We start from the raw sequence: 16,317 nt of genomic DNA, 5'->3' as shown, positions 1-16,317 counted from the left end.
ATTATAGTTGCATGTTGCCGAGATGTTTACATTTAGGAATTACCTGTTGGGGGCTGGAGAGATAACTTAGTAGTTAGAAGCACTTGCTGGTTTTGTTTGTTGTTTTAATGTATCCCCTTGCCGGGTGTAGTGGCGCAAGCCTATGATCCTAGCACTTGGGAGACAGAAGCAGGAAAACGACACAAATTCAGTGTCAGCCTTGGCTATAGAGCAGATTCCAGGCTAGCCTGGGCTGTGTGGGACCCTGTCTTAAGAACAAAATCAAATCAAATTGCTCTTTCTTTACGGGACAGGATATCTATCTCCACGTGGTCCTAGTTACCGCCTCTCCCCTAGACACCAGCTTGGTGTTATCCCTTCAAGGACTTAACTCCCCTCAGTGTTACTGCCCTGCCTCGCCTGTTCCCATCAGTCCCTGTGTAGGCCAGCCTGTTGTGGCCTCTTTGTAGCAGTGTTGAATTATGGAGCGGCGGGGCTACTTTCCAGGCACCCGCTGTCTGCATGGCTAAGAGCGGCGGCCGCCACCCAGCTAGCTTTACCCGAAATAATTACATGGAAACTGTATTCTTTTAAACACTGCTTGGCCCATTATATTTAGCCTCTTCTAGGCTAACTCTCGCACCTGGACTAGCCCATTTCCAATCAGGTATGTAGCACCCCAAGGTGCGCTTACCGGGAAGATTCTAGCCTAGGTCCATCCTGGGTCGGAGCTGAATCACGTCTCCCCGGGAGAGCGGAGCATGGCGTCTCTGTCTGAGGCGTCTTACCCTGAGAGGAGAGCTGTCGAGTCTGAGCTCACTTCCTCTTCCTCCCAGCATTCTGTTCTGCTTACTCCACCCACCTATGTTCTAACCTATGAGGGCCAGCCAAGCAGTTTCTTTATTTTTTTAACCAATGACCTTCCTCCATCATAGCAGCAGTTCAGAATCAAGAAAGGGAAGAAAGACACTACTTCTTCAGTGGTTTAGTGGGGAGCAAGGTGTTTTGTGGACCCACTAGGCTAAGAACCAGTTGGAGAGACTTCTAGGGTCTCCAGACAGTGCCCGGATGAGTGGGCAGAGGCTGGCCGCTCTGTGCCACCGTACTGTCTGCTTCACAAGGGCACCTGGTCAAGTGTACGGGCAGGAGCTAAAGCCAACTTGCTAAACTGGGTACCCTGGTGAAGGCGTAAGTCACAAAACAATCCCACACCAGTTTGGAATTATGATTATAAATAAAGGGTTATTTATTTAAAGGAAAAACTTTCAGATCACCGTCCTAGACAACAGCCCTCTGCACGACCAGGAAAAGGGGTCTAGTAGCCAGAAGCAGAGTCCTAAGATTAAGCAAGAGCTGCAGGGTTACAGCTGCTTTAAAAAGCAGCAGAGACCACGCCCAAGTGGGCTGGTATCTTAAAGGCTATTGGCTGAAGGAGTGGAAGAAGCTCCCGCAGCACCCTGGAGCTATATTGGCCTAAAGGAAGGGAGCTTTAGCAGCTCATTTGCACAAAGGCATCTAAGAGTGAATGCCTTCTCTTTTTCATTTTTGTGTGTATGTGTGTCTGCATGTGTGTATACGATGAGTGTCGGGGTGGTGGTGCCCGTGGAGGCCTATGGAGGCCAAAAGAAGTGGTTGGATCCCCTGGAGTTGGAAATACAAGTGATTGTGAGCTATCCAATGTGGGTGCCAGAAACAAACTCAGCTCCACTGGAAGAGCAGCAAGAGCTCCTAACCGCAGAGCCAGCTCTCCAGCCCCTGGATACCCTTTTGTAATCCACATAAAGATGCTGTGCACGCTGGCAGTGGCTCTGGGAAAGGCGGTTTTGCCCCCTGGTAACACTTCCCTCTTGGGAGGCAGGTTGCAGTAGAGTCATGCTATTTGCTCACAAGAGGACAGGACCGTCTCTTGGTTCGTTCTTGTTAATAGTACATCTCAGTTGGAATAGGTTGGGCCCCTGGACTGCTCTAAGATTGACAGCTTTCACTCCAAGCATACTAACGAGGTAGAGCACTGTCTAGTTACTTTTCTAGTGCTGTAATAAAACACCATGACCAAGGCAACTTCTAAAAGAAAGCATTTAATTTGGGGCTTACTGTTATAAAGGGTTAGAGCCATGACCATCATGGCAGGGAGCATGGCATTAAGCAGGCAGGCATGGTGCTGGAGCAATAGCTGAGAGATTACATCTAGATCCACAAGTTTGAACAGAGACAGCTAACTGGGAATGACATGGGCTTCTGAAACCTCAAAGCCTGCCTCTAGTGACACACACTTCCTCCAACAAGGCCACACCTCCTAATCCTTCCCAAATAGTTCCAACTAGGTTCCAAGCATTCAAATATATAAGCCTGTGGGGGCCAGTTTTATTTACACCACCACAGCCATCTCCTAGGTTGTTGGATCTTGATTCACCATGAAATTTCATACAGTATGGTGTAGCAGCACATTCATCAGCCCTACAGTGACTTTCTTCCTGGGCACCCCCCCCCAGATGTTCTGTAGTCCCCACCTACAGGCTCCAGTGTCCTGTGTCCTCTAGTCACTTCAGCTAAGCTGTGGGGAACAAGCTCCCATCTGAAGAGAATATCCCTGGATAGTCACCCTAAGATGACTTAAGGAATGTCTCCATAATGTGATTTGGTTGCAGCCATCTTTTTCATGCACAAGATAGATCAGTGTCAGACACTCATCATCTGGCTCAGCCCCAGGGAGAGTCTGATGGGTCCAGCTCTGCCCTCCCCTCTTTCTGCAGAGAACCAGCAGACGAAAATTTGCCACTGTAGAAAGAGGACTATGGGTAGTGGGGAAAACCACATTAGGAACACAAGAGAGTAACCATAACCTCTAGGGCATGCATTCCTGGGAGCTGATCTCCCAAACACCAAAGTAAGAGGAAAGGGAATTTTACCAAGAAATAAAAAGGACAGCATAGGAAACACTGAATCCAATCCTCTGAGTTCAGCACTGTCCCCCAAATCTATTATCAGAGGAATGAGATCAAAGTGTACCCGGTGAAGGTCATAAAGACCTAGAATATTTTTTTAACTTGTGGGAATCATTCTCAACCCTATGCAAATGTCCAGATTTCTCCCTAGTTTCCAACTCATTAAGTCCACTGCATTAGCAAATGATTAAAATTCCAGTGTTATCAAAGAGCATCAAGAAAAGAAATATATGCAGACAGGTTTATGTGAGAGCTAAGAAGGCAACCCTGAAAGGAGATGTGTACTCCAGACCCAAAAAGAAAGGGCAAGGAGAGCCGGGTGGTGGTTGTGCACGCCTGTAATTCCAGCACTTGGGAGGCAGAGGCAGGCGGATCTCTGTGAGTTTGAGGCTAGCTTGGTCTACAGAGAAACCCTGTCTCGAGAAACCAAAAAAGAAAAAGGAAAAAGAAAATGCAAGGAGGTCCCCATTAGTGGACGACTGTAGTAACTAGGACGGTTTGGATAGTATAGAAGACTGAGACGTCTACTAAGAAAGACCTGATGGCCAGGAATGGTGGCGCACGCCTTTCATTCCAGCACTGGGAGTCAGAGGCAGGCGGATCTCTGAATTTGAAGCAAGATTGGTCTGTAGAGCTAGTTCCAGGACAGCCAACGCTATGCAGAGAAAAATCTATCTCAAAAACAAAAACACAAGAGATATTGGACTGATTAATTTCCTATCACTGTGACCAAAATGCCCAACAGAATCAACGTAAAGAAGGAAATGCTAATTTTAACTCATAGTTTCCCAAGGTTCAGACCACAGTTGCCTGGTCTCACATGCTTAGCAGAACAACATGGTTGCAGCAGTGTGTGACAGGGGACAGCTGTTCATATCTCTGTGGAAGAGAAAGCAGAGAGCATGCTGGAACCCGAGGCCAGCCTACAGCAGTTCCCTGCAAACAGTACCATCAGCTGGGAAATCAGCACTCAAAACACGAGTCTGCAGGGGGCATTTCCCAGTCACACCATAACAGGGATTTCTAGTCCAACTCTGTTCCTAGGACATTATGACTGGATGATTCATTCTTAAGAACGGAACAGGGACGTCTGCATCTTCGTTCTCGAGTCTGGGGAGTTAAGAACTGCTGCTTATGATGCCAACACTTGTCCCCGCAGAGCAATAATTCCTTCTCAGGCCTTCGTGCAGTCCTCTTGACGGTGCCTGGTTGGTTCCGCCTACAGAGCCCAGGAGCACCTCTTGTTGTGACTAGATAATATTAACTCTGAATTCCTTAATCTCAGAGAGCAATCGACAAAGGGCTCCCAGGGTCTTGACTGTCGTCAGATACCATTCCTTTCTTATTATTTATTTATTTTAGGGAGAAGCTGTAGCCAGAGCAGGGACTTGTCACATGGCAAGGGAGGGAGAACCAGAGTCAAGAACTCTGGCATAGAAACTCTGGCATAGATGTCATATAGGGTGTTTCTTTGGTTATTGTGACCTTGGGCTCCTTATCCTGCATCCTTGTGAGTTCAAGGCACAGCTGTGCTCCGCTACACCAGCATGGGACAAGCTTATTTCTCCTGCAACGTTCTTAACACTTTGTGGGTCTTAGTTCACCAGAGTCTGTTATTGGACTTTTTATTATTTTTTTTAACTCTTTTGACTCTTTGTGTGTGGGGGGGGGGCACCACACAGCTCCCAAATAAATCACATGGAGACTTATTATTACTTATAAATGCCCAGCCTTAGCTTGACTTGGTTCTGGCCAGCTTTTCTTAATCTGTCTACCTTTTGCCTCTGGGTTTTTACCTTTCTCTCTATATCTTTTCTTTCTTTCGTACTCTGTCTGGCCCCTTTTCTTGCTCCCTGATACCCTCTTCCCAGAGTTCTCCTATTTATTCTCTTTGCCTACCAGCCCTGCCTACCCTTTTTCCTACCTGCTATTGGCCATTCAGCTTTTTATTAGATCAATCAAGTGTTTTTGTCAGGCAAAGTAACACAGCCTCAGAGTTAAACAAACACAACATAAAAGAATGCAACACATCTTTGCATCATTAAACATATGTTCCACAGCATAAACAAATGTAACATTTTTAATATTCCATAACAAGAGTCCCGATGCTGCAACTACCTTTATTATAGTTCATTAAAAAGAATGTGAATATTAGCCAAACTATTGAATTCTTTTATCCAGTATGGATCTATATTAAAATTATCCCGCTTTAAAGGGCTTAGGCCCATGATGGGCACTCATCAAGGCTGAAGGAGTAACTTAGAGCAGAGAGACCCGAAGCTCACTGAACCTTACTTCTCCTTTCTACTGGGTCCCCCAGCATGAGAGGATTTATGAAAGCAGAACTCTATGCCACCCCTCCTTCTGTTCTACTTCAAACCACTGATGTCGTTTGCCCATCCTGCTTCTCAGTGTTTTGATACGCAGGTATTAAAATTGTCAGTATGCTTGCATTCCGGTACATAAATTAAACATTTTTAATGTCCATGGGAGTTGATCATTCTGAAGAATACTCTGTGTCCTAAATCACTGTAGACAGAAAAACTGAAATTTGAAGCAGTAAACTATTCTATTTTGGGAACAATAGTTGTGCATGCAGTCAGGAGGAGATGGGCATTTTAAGAAGGAAATTGTATAGAAGAGCTCACTATTAAGTCAGCTCTTAGGAGTATTTGAATGCAAAGAAGGTTAATACAGATAAAGGGAAGGTATAGGCACTTAGCAGATGACAAGTGGCACCCTCACTGCACCGAGAGAACAAACTTTGAGCTGAAATGGTACTTATGGGAAATAAATTAAAACCTCAGATGTTTTAGTCAGGAAGTCTCATCAGGATGCGACATAGAGCCTCATTATGGGTTATTACATGGTGTCGCTAAAACTGGGAGAGACATCTGAGAGGGACAAGGCACAACCGAATAGCAGTCTTGCCCTGTCTGGTTCTGTGTTAATATGGCAACATCTGATGCTGCCCTCTAATCAAAAATGACACTTCTGGATGACAGAGGAGAGGACTGAGTGATTTATATTGAAATCACATCTGTTAGGGCAAACCTCTTCTGAGTACCTTACATATATTTTATTTGCTGATTTATTCATTCGCTCAGAAGTATTTATGGCATGCCAGGAAAACAAAACCCAATAAGGTATTATCTTTTTCAAGGAGGTCCCAAGAATAGACATGCTAGCAAACATGAGTGTGAGGGTGGGGGGCTTTACCTGGAAAATAGTTAAAGGGTGAGTTTTCCTATCAGGCAAGGCAGAGGTGGGGAACTGAGGAAGCCTTCCAGTGGGCAGTGAGCACTTAGGCCAAGTCTTTAGCTGGGAGAAATTCTGAATTCCATGTGAATCTCAGGGCAGCTGCTTTAATTATTGGTAGGATATTTACTCTTTGGAGGCTTAGCTTCTTTCTCTGTGGAGTGAGCAGAGCAAGCTACACTGTTACAGGCAGTACAAGCTTATGGCTAGAAGCATCACTCACAGCGCTGGCTCCCAAAGATGGATTTAGATCACTGCCAGGGTGCAGGTGTTCCTGCAATGCTCCCTTTCCGGAGGAAGGAACCCAGAACCGAGGTTCTAGAACTTTCCCTATAATTACACAAGGTAAAAATGTGTGATTGAGCCCAGGTGCCTTGCCTCTAGTCTATATTTTTAGCACAAAGCTCATGTTTTTGTTTCTTTTTTTTTTTTTAATGGAATGCTTCATGAATTTTTGTGTCATCCTTGTTCAGGGACCATGCTAATCTTCTCTGTATCTCTCCAGCTTTTTAGTATATGTGAAGCCAAAGCAAATATAGCTCGTGTCTTTTATTTCATGATGTTGCCTGGGTGTTTGGTGGGCAGGTAGGCAGCAAGTGGCGATAGGCCTGCAGCTGTAGTAGGGCATTAAGACTTACTTACCAGGCATGGAGGCACACACCTTTAATCTCAGTACTTGGGAGGCAGAGGCAGGCGGATCTCTGGGAGTTCCAGGTCATCCTGTCCTACATAGTGAGTTCCAGGCCAGCCAGGGCTATGTAGAGAGACCATGTCTAAAAAAGGGGGGTGGGGGAGGAATAGCAAAGGACTCTTCAGGAGAGGGGACGTGTCAGATTGCGTTAGAGACCGCGGCAGCACAAGAAGGATGAAGAAACTGGTGAGATAGGTATTACTACAATGCTGGTCAGAAGCAGTGAGACTGAGCTGGGCAGACGGCTCAGTGAAGAGTGTATACTGCTCCTGCAGACGGCCTGAGTTCAGTTCCCAGGAGCCACGTCAGGTGACACAAAACAGCCTGTTATTTCACCTCCAGGGATCCAATGCTCCTGGCCTCCATGGGTATCTACATGTTCATATGTATGTTCATGCGCATGCCTGTATATGTACGTGCACGCACATACACTCACACACACACACACACACACATATTGCAATTAATCTTTCTTTGTACCGCCAGGCCCCAAAGTATGAAAGCTTGGCCTTAGCTTAGGCTTGTCCCACTAGCTCTTATAATTTAAATTAACCCACTTATATTAACTTAGATTTTTGTCTCGTGGCTTTTTACCTTTCTTTCATTTTGTATGTCCAACTCCCTCCTAGTCTCGTTAGCATCTCTCTGCACTTCGGTTTTCTCCTCTGATTTCTTGTCTCTGTGCCTGGAAGTTCTGTCTATACCTCCTGCCTAGCTATTGGCTATTCTGCTTTTTATTATACCGATGACAGCAAACATTTTCACATAGTGTGTAAACATTCCACATCTCCCCCTTTCTGTCTAAATAAAAAGGAAAAGTTTGAATTCTAACTTATAAGGAAAACTTAAACAATAAGAACAATGATCAGGTAAGAATTTCATTTACAATGTCCAATCTACCTGAATTTGTCAAAGTCCAAGAAAATATACATTATGTAGCCTATCTTGGTGTGTTCAAAGTTTTGTACCTAATTTACCTTTTATCCTAATTTGTATTACCAGCCCCAAACTTCTTTTTAGATTTCAAAACATTTTCTTAGATAAACACCCTATATATTTTATATCTGTTATATAAGTTTCTTTTCTGAATTTGGTAGTAAGAAAACTGTAACTAAGCCAGGCTGTGGTGGCACACACCTTTAATCCCAGAATTTGGGAGGCAGAGGCAAACAGGTCTCTGTGAGTTCAAGGCCATCCTGGTCTACAAGAGCTAGTTCCAGGACAGGCCCCAAAGCTACAGAGAAATTTTGTCTCAAAACAACAATAACAACAACAAAAAACTGTAACTATCTTGTCTTCAACTCCATCAAAGACCCAAGAAGGATATAATATTGCCTGAGCAAACAGGAAATGCAGAACAAATAACTGCCAAAACTATAGAAACAACAGAGATACCTGGCTCTCTGGCCAGTCATCCAGTGTTCCTCTGCAACATTGGAGCATCCATCTTCAGCCTACAGGCCTAGAACATCTGACATATTTTTCTGTGAAGCAGGAATTTTGAAAGACTGTCCTACCTTGTCTTGGCAAATTATGGCAGTCTCTTTCTTTTATGTTCTGCTTATCCAGTTGGGACATAGTCAAGGCAAAGGCAGTTTCTTTCCCAGTGGCTAGCTCTGCCACAATAAAAGTAAACTCCATATACCCATCATCCTTTTTTGAAGTATATTGGTACTGCCAGAAGCAGATGTGTCTAAGTGTCATTAAAAGCCTTCGGTTATTAAAACATCTTAAATGTAATATTCTGTAGGTCTTTGTAGTGTTTGAAGACCACCTATCCATCTAAAATATATCTGTTTAATCTTAAAAACATACCTAACATAATTACAAGTTGTATTATTATAGATGACCAACTACTAACCTATATTTCTTAGTTATATATTACATTTTTAAATGAGCAGCATAGGTACAATATCTTAAACAATAATAGAAATATATATATACAGTATAACAAAATAACATTAAATTGATATCAATATATAAAAATCCATATTAATGTAAAATATTTGAGCCTAGTGATTATTCAAAAGTATACTAATATACACCATTTAACCCCATAATTCTATGCTATATGTACCCTTTTTCCCTTTAGAAAGAGATCCTTGAATCCAACGGCCTTTGCTTAGTTTCCTTCTTTACTATGACCAGTAACAATTTGCAGCCAACCCCCCTTAATGATCACAAACATCCATACCCCACCAAATGACCAAAACTCACCCACCCACCTCTTAGGAATGTGGGCATCATATTTCTGTTGTTTGGGGAAAGCAATGGCGTCTTTACATGACCCTAAGAAAATTGGGATAATGGTCAAGACCTGGGAAAACTAGTTGTATTGTTTGTTGTCTAGTCTGTGTGTGGAAGTACAAAACTTATCTGAGTCTTGGATGGATAGTCTATATCTGGACCACCTCAGATAGCTGCTCTGGATACAGAATTTTGAGGAAGCTGTAACAGAGGCTGTATCACCTGGGCTACTTGTCTTCACTGGCGCTTGGCCCTTTTTTTCTTTCTGAAAACACACAAACTTTTTTTTTATATTTATTTATTTATTATGTATACAATATTCTGTCTGTATGCCTGAAGGCCAGAAGAGGGTGCCAGACCTCTTTACAGATGGTTGTGAGCCACCATGTGGTTGCTGGGAATTGAACTCAGGACCTTTGGAAGAGCAGGCAATGCTCTTAACCACTGAGCCATCTTTCCAGCCCAACACACAAACTTTTAAAGGTAACATATATATATCTGTACTAACACAAGAATGGGATGTTGGTGTGTACAAGTCAGCTAATGATTTTATGTTTGAGCAGGTAAAGGTGTCTGTCAACTTCATAAGTCTGAACTGCATAACAAAGCTGTAATATTTATCTCCGGCCATGCCATATGAGGGGATGGCATGCAATAATAAGTCATGAGGACTCTATAGCCAACAATTTCTCATGTCTCATCCAGTCTCAGAGCTGTCCCATGTCAAGGGATCAGCATATATGTCACCTGTCCTGTAGTCTTTCTTGTTTTTTCTTTAATATTTATTTATTTATTATGTATACAATATTCTGTCTGTGTGTATGCCTGCAGGCCAGAAGAGGGCACCAGACCCCATACAGATGGTTGTGAGCCACCATGTGGTTGCTGGGAATTGAACTCAGGACCTTTGGAAGAGCAGGCAGTGCTCTTAACCTCTGAGCCATCTCTTCAGCCCCCTCTTGTTTTTTTTCTTTATGTCTGTAGTCAAGATTTTCAGGGGGTCTTCCCTGATCAAATCTGGTCTCTATTAATTTTGAAGGAATCCACAGGTTTTCATTTCCTGTGGAAACAAAAGCATCACCTCTCCCCCAACACATTTTTCATTCTGAACTTCCATTCTGAAGACAAGACATCCCTAAAGTATATATGCTGGTTTAATTCAGCAACTCTTTCCCCAATCCAATGTCTCTGAACAGCTGTCATTTTTAGTTTATTAGCATTTAAAAAATTCAATCCTGACAAAGCATCATACAGAATCCAGACAGCCTGTGTATTTCCCATATTTATGTGGCATTTAAAATATTACTTTACCTTCTTTTTTAAAGACTTCAGTTTATTATTTTTAATCTATTTTTATGACTGTCTATACCCATTTTCTTTCTCAGCACCTAAGCCCATTTTGAAACATACTATATCTGCTTGGAGGTCTTCTCGGTCTAGACCTGACTTTTTGTGTGTCTGCAGCGTTTTCTGACCACGAGACAAATCTTAAACTGCTAAGTGGCCGCTGCCTGGCTCTGGCAGCTGGTCATGCCCCCTTGGCTCCGCGAGGGCCCAGCCTTATGTCAGAGGATACTGGGTGGGAGCTGCATTTGCCACCCCAGCACAGGGGACTTTGTTGAGTCCGAGTGTCAGACATTTTTACCTAGTGCGCCGGCTGCTCCGATGCTCTACTGTGCTACAGCGACTCTTAAACGAGCCATGCATCTATATGCTGCGAGAAGTGGGCTCTTTGTATGTGCCCCAATCGGGCACCAATTGTAATGAGTCTTTCTCTAGCCCCAGCTCCCGCATAACAACAGGCAGACTTCCTATTAATTGGGACAGCTCAGCCCCAGCTTGGGCTTGTTCCACTAGCTCTGCTAACTTAAAGTGACCCCCTTATATGACTCTACATTTTACCTCACGGCTTTTTACCTTTCTTACATTCTGTATGTCTGACTCCTTCCATGTCTCTGCGCTCGATTACCTCCTCCTACTTCCTGTCTGTGCCCAGAAGTCCTGCCTATACTTCCTGTCTAGCTATTGGCCATCCAGCTTTTTATGACACCACTCACACCAATACATTTTCACACAGTGTACAAATATCCCACAACTCATAATCCTTAAAAGATAAACCAAGATGTACCCTGATGTAAGGGCAAGGGGGTGAAGAGAAGGGCAGTGTGTCAAAGGGGGTAAGGAGACAGGGCGGGGTGGACCTGGTGCCCACTAGGGATGAGGTTCAGGGAGAGTAGGATGTCCCTTTGGTTTCTGGGTTTGTAAAAGTTGAGACAGAGAAACATAATTGAGGGGAAAGATGTGAGTTTGGTCCTGGCTCTGTCAAGCTGGGACCACGGAGGGGCATTTGGAAGGTGTTCAGGCAGTCACTTGGGTGTCTGGGTTTGGAACACCAAAGAGTAAGTGGACCTGAGTCACCAGGCCATAGGCATCAATGCAGAAAGACAATGTTTTCTCTTAGGTGTAATTTAGATTCCATATGTACATATAGACTTGGAAATGGGAGAGTGTCTGGGAAGATAAGGAGAACCGCCTAGAAGGGAGAGGACACGAATGGGGTGGGGAATGTGGTCAGACCATGAGGTGCTTGACTGGAAATGGCCTAATGAAGCCCATCACTTTGTGCAATAAATATGTTCTAATAAAATTCATAAAGCCAGGCAGTGGAGGTGCACGCCTTTAATCCCAGCACTTGGGAGGCAGAGGCAGGCAGATCTCTGTGAGTTCGAAGCCAGCCTGGTCTACATAGTGAGTTCCAGGACAGCAGGACTGTTTCACAAAGAAACCCTGTCTCAAAGAAAAAATTAAAATAAATAAAGAAAGAAAATAAAGAAAAAGAATTGCTTCACAGAGTGAAAAGAGAAAGAAGTCAAGCAGGCAAATAATGGCTGGAACTGTGGGCTCTTCCGGGGAGAAACGACCCAGGATGCTGTCGGGATGGCGACCCACACAGGGTGGGGGCTCTGCAGTCAAAGGGAGCCCTGTTTGAAGGACACTTCTGGCCGGGGCAGCTAGGAAATTTGCGAAGGACAGGATCAGACATAGTGGGAAAATTCTGTCCTTGGTGGACAACAGGGCTGGGCTCTTGCTCCCCTATCTGACACATGCCCTGTTTGGTGTTTAATCGGTCTTGTGGGCATAATTTAGTTATTGATCTTCATCTGTGGCATAGTCATTCAATTAAACTTTATTATAAATTGTAGGTTCCTAGGCGATTGTGAAATGTATTTAATTTTCTTAAAGCCGACTTTATACCCACCATGGCTTCTGAATCTTCCATCTTTTCCCACTTCTCTGAGTGTTGCTTACCCTGGGGTATAACTTTGTACACCCTGTCTAGAACAGAAACAGGGAAGAAAGGCATCGGCCGGTTGAAATGGACCTTCCAAAAACGGAGCCACTCATGAGAGAGTGGCCCGGGTTTGGGACTGGAGTCTAGGGAGCTGGTGGGTACTGGGGTGTCCAGGCCCAATTGTTTTCCAAGAGCCAAGGGCTGACCTGTTGCTTCTCCCACCCGACCCTGAATTAAGGATCTCGTCTGTTTGTGCTCCATCCAATTCCCAATAGTCAAGCTTGGCAATCTGGTGGCGCCCCTTTCATCCTTAAAACTCCTCCTATGAACCAGCGCCACTAATAACACAATGTTACAGCTTTTGGTCAGGAATAGCCTCCTCTAACTGTTCGATTCAGCTCCACTCCTGCCCCTGTTTCTGTGAAATCTATGACATCCCGGGGTCTTCATTCTGGTCCTCTAGCTGAAATGCCTGCCTTTCCACACTCTGTTGACCAACTCCACTTAGTGTTCCATTTGTTGTTCAGAGGGCATTCCCTCCAGCAGGCCTTCAGCAGGGGGGATGGTGCTATGGGTACCAGATCAGCGCTGTACTAAGTCGGCTAGGCTGTGCGGTCTAGGAAACAAGGACCATGTTTCCTGGAGGCCTCTCCTCCAGCGTCTAGCACAACTGTAAGACTGGAAGTGTAGCTCCTGCATCTCAAGACACTTGCATGGGGAGAGAGAGGTGGTAGGATTGTAATACAGGAGCTTGGTGACTCGGCTGGGGGAACCCAAAGAAGCATGAGTGCAGAGGCCCGGGGCACCCCAGCAGTTTATGGTTTCTAGGTTTTCCGAAGCCCCCCAGAAGGACAGAAAGATTGGGGAGTATGGCTACTTAGGGCAGAGGCAGGGGTAGTGGTCAACAGTACCTAAAGTGGGCCCACTCCCTTCTACTTTCCTCAGCAGGAGAGACTAGGGACCAAGGGTGGGAAGACATAGGGAAGAATGAAGGTCCTCTGTTTCTCCAGGGTCTTCTACCTGGAGGTAAAAGAGCTGGGAAGGCAGAGGTTAGAAAAGGATCATTCTGGATTCCAACTCTGTCCGCGGGTCTGGGTGACCTTGGGGTGTCCCTTTCCCCACCCGGCCTCAGTGTCCCCGCAGGGGGTGAGCTGGGGAAAACCAGTAGAGGCTGGGCCCGGGTGGGAGCAGGACCGCCCACTGCGGCGGGCCAAGACCTCCCGAGCCGGCAGGGGCGGCACGCAGGGCTCCTCCCCCGGGGCGGGGGTCGTGGCGCCGGCAGCTGGTGGCCTCGCAGCTGCACCCTCAGCACCTGCCGCCGCCAGACGGCGCGGGCGCAGCCCGGCCGGCGTCTCTCCCCCCCCCCCCCCCCCCCACTCCGGCTGCAGCGGCGGCGCGGGAGGCGGAGCCCGAGCCGAGCCCGAGCCGAGCCGCTGCCCGAGCCCGGCCCGCTACCGTGGCCGCCGCTGGGCGGGGCGCCCCTGCCACTGCTCCCGCCGGCTCCGCGTGCGCGCGGGCGGCGCCCCCTCTGCAGGTAAGGGCGAGGCCCCCGCGCCGCTGCAAAGTTTTGGGGAGGTCCTGAGTCCCCACATTCCAGGCCTGCGCCTCCGGGAGCTACCCCTTGGCTTCTTCCGCGCCGCCCTCCACGCTGTGCTCCCGGGTGACCCGCGCCGCTCCTCGTGTCCTCACTCCCGGCGCCTGTGGCTTGGCCGCCGGCTTGCTTGGGACCTGCAACGGCTAACTTTGTATCTGGGATCTGTGTGCCTTAAGTTTCCTAGGTCTGCACGGTGTAGTTAGTGGGAGGAGCGCCCAGCCAGGAGGCAGACCTGCGTTCAGGTGCGATCGCCGCAGCCAGTGCCAACTTTCTGAGTGACCTCAGATGAGCCCTTCCTGTCCTCTCTCGACGGCCACACCTGGATCAGAGTGGGTTGAGCTGTTCGCCAGGGCGATCAGCTGAAGCGTCATGTCCTGTCTGTATTGCTCTGTTTTGAGTGGAGGGGCACTCAGAGAGTGTTTCAGCTCCAGGGCTCATAGGGGCATGGAGAGAAAGGTTGGAGACATCCAGAAGTCAGTATTGGGGGAAGGGGGTCACGTCACCAACCCTCAGCAGCCTTGACTGAGCATTAGGATGGGTGTGGTGACAGCCTCTGGGAATGGAGGTGCTCCAAGGGCTAGGTGTCCCGGAACCGTCTAGGCTGTGTGACCTTGGGCGAGTCCACCGATTTTGGCCGGTTTTGGCGCCTTTCTAACTTAGGGTGGAAGTAGTGACCATTGAGTGTACATTGAGATAGATTAGCTATAAGGTCTACAGAGGGGGGATTCTCTGAGCTCTGCCATGGAGGGTCAGTTTGGGTGGAGCCATTAATTCATCAAGAATCTATCCAGCACTTATAAATTGGTGTTTGGAAGATGAGGGAAGCATTTGGAGTTTGCTCCAGGAGTCTCAAAATAGACGTGGCAAGGGTTGGTGAAAGCGCGCCTTGCCTCCTCCAGTGCATTGGCCCATCATAAAATATTCAAAGGCATAATGATTTGTTTTTAAAGTGGCTTATAGATCAGGAAATGTTTCTGTTTGTGAGGCGGTTATTTTTTTTTTTTTGCAAAAACCTCACAAAATTGAGGGAGGAAGATAATGCACTCTTGTAGGGCCCTGAAGGTTGCTTAGGGAGGTTTATTTCCAGCCTAAGTTGAGGTTGGGATGCTTTATAATGCAGGCCGTGGAGACTCAGTCTAAACCAGGAGCCCCCCTGGTGGGTGTGGCCTGCCCAGGGAGCTGAAGAGAGCCACAGTTCAGAAAGGACAGGTCCTGACTTCCGAGACGGATGAATTCTGGTGCAGCCAGAGCAAAGTTGAGAATGAGATACGGGACCCTGTGTGGAGGAAGGCGAGCGTTGTCTCTTTGCCCAGTATCTTGTACTGCAATTAGTGTCTCCCCCAGTGAGAGGCATCTCATGGAAGCAATTTTACTTGATTTCGTCCCTAGACATCCTGGTTTTGGGTTTCAAGCTTGAGGAAGTCAGAAGGCTGGGGGATGCATTTTGTGCCTGGGTGGGGTTGTGATACCTAAGCTTGCCTTTCCCGAGTGATATTCTTGAGTTTGAGACTAATTAGAGCCCTTTTATCCCCCAGAGGCATTCAGACTCCAGCTTGACTTCCCTTTCTTCATCCTCTAGTGCTTGGGACTCAGGTACTTTCTTACCAGTCCTTGGGAAGAAATGAGAATTCCTGACGGGTTCTCTCACCGCACCAGCTGAGGTTCTTGGGAGGTGTGCAGAATTCCACCACGGGGCTTCTGGCCTCTTTCAGCTGGGGCTTGTGAAAGTGGACTGTGAATTCGAGCTGGAGGGTGGGGGAGCCCGACTGCAGGAAGGTGGAGGGAGGGGGAGAATCGCAACAGGTGGATAAGGGAGGCCATTTTTAAGGCAAGGACTGGGACGATCACAGGAGAGCAAGGGTCAGGTCATGGAAGAGCAGGGAGCCTTGCGAAAGCAGGCAGAGCCCTGTGAAAGCAGAGGACCGTGGAAAGTGTGTCGGTCTCCCCTGGCTGTGGGATTTGGGTCCTCTGAGTCTTGATTTTTCTCCTTTGTCAAAGGAGAATAAAGCCGATCACCAAATGCACCAGATAGATCATATGCAAAAGCTACAAGCATGGTGTTTGTATGTAATAGGTGTTTGGTCAGAGTTGGTACCTTTTTTAGCATGGTCACGGGCAGCGGGTTCAGTGTGTTGCTGTGCGTTGGTGGGATATAAAAATGGCGTCTTTGTTTGAGCTCGTACATTGGTGTAGAACCTGTCTCCAAGGGTAGAGAGAGCTCCGGTGACAGTGTGTTCCTTCTCAGGGAAACTCCTGATCCCAGAGACAGGCGCTTGGTATCTGGAGAGGCCTCAGACCTGATAGGGATGTC

At 46.7% G+C, this 16,317-nt stretch overlaps 1 protein-coding gene and 1 non-coding gene across 2 annotated transcripts in view; one reads left to right on the top strand and one right to left on the bottom strand.

The window, feature by feature from the left end:
* Positions 1-6,610: 6,610 nt before the first annotated feature.
* Positions 6,611-6,717, bottom strand: LOC121458580. The gene has a single exon (XR_005975861.1). It is a non-coding gene; the product is annotated as a U6 spliceosomal RNA (small nuclear RNA).
* Positions 6,718-13,815: 7,098 nt separating this feature from the next.
* The window catches only part of Frmpd1 (FERM and PDZ domain containing 1), a 93,814-nt gene continuing 91,312 nt past the window's right edge, over positions 13,816-16,317 (top strand). The window contains exon 1 of the mRNA XM_041667790.1: positions 13,816-13,946. The gene's annotated coding sequence lies outside the window, so the exon portion shown is untranslated. The remainder of the gene's footprint in view (positions 13,947-16,317) is intronic.

The sequence above is a fragment of the Microtus oregoni genome, unplaced genomic scaffold (genome assembly GCF_018167655.1).
Source record: "Microtus oregoni isolate MIOR12 unplaced genomic scaffold, Mior012 000017F_ref0000208, whole genome shotgun sequence".
Taxonomy (NCBI): domain Eukaryota; kingdom Metazoa; phylum Chordata; class Mammalia; order Rodentia; family Cricetidae; genus Microtus; species Microtus oregoni.
Note: the sequence above shows the minus strand (reverse complement) of the source record. Positions and strands in the feature narration are given on the sequence as shown.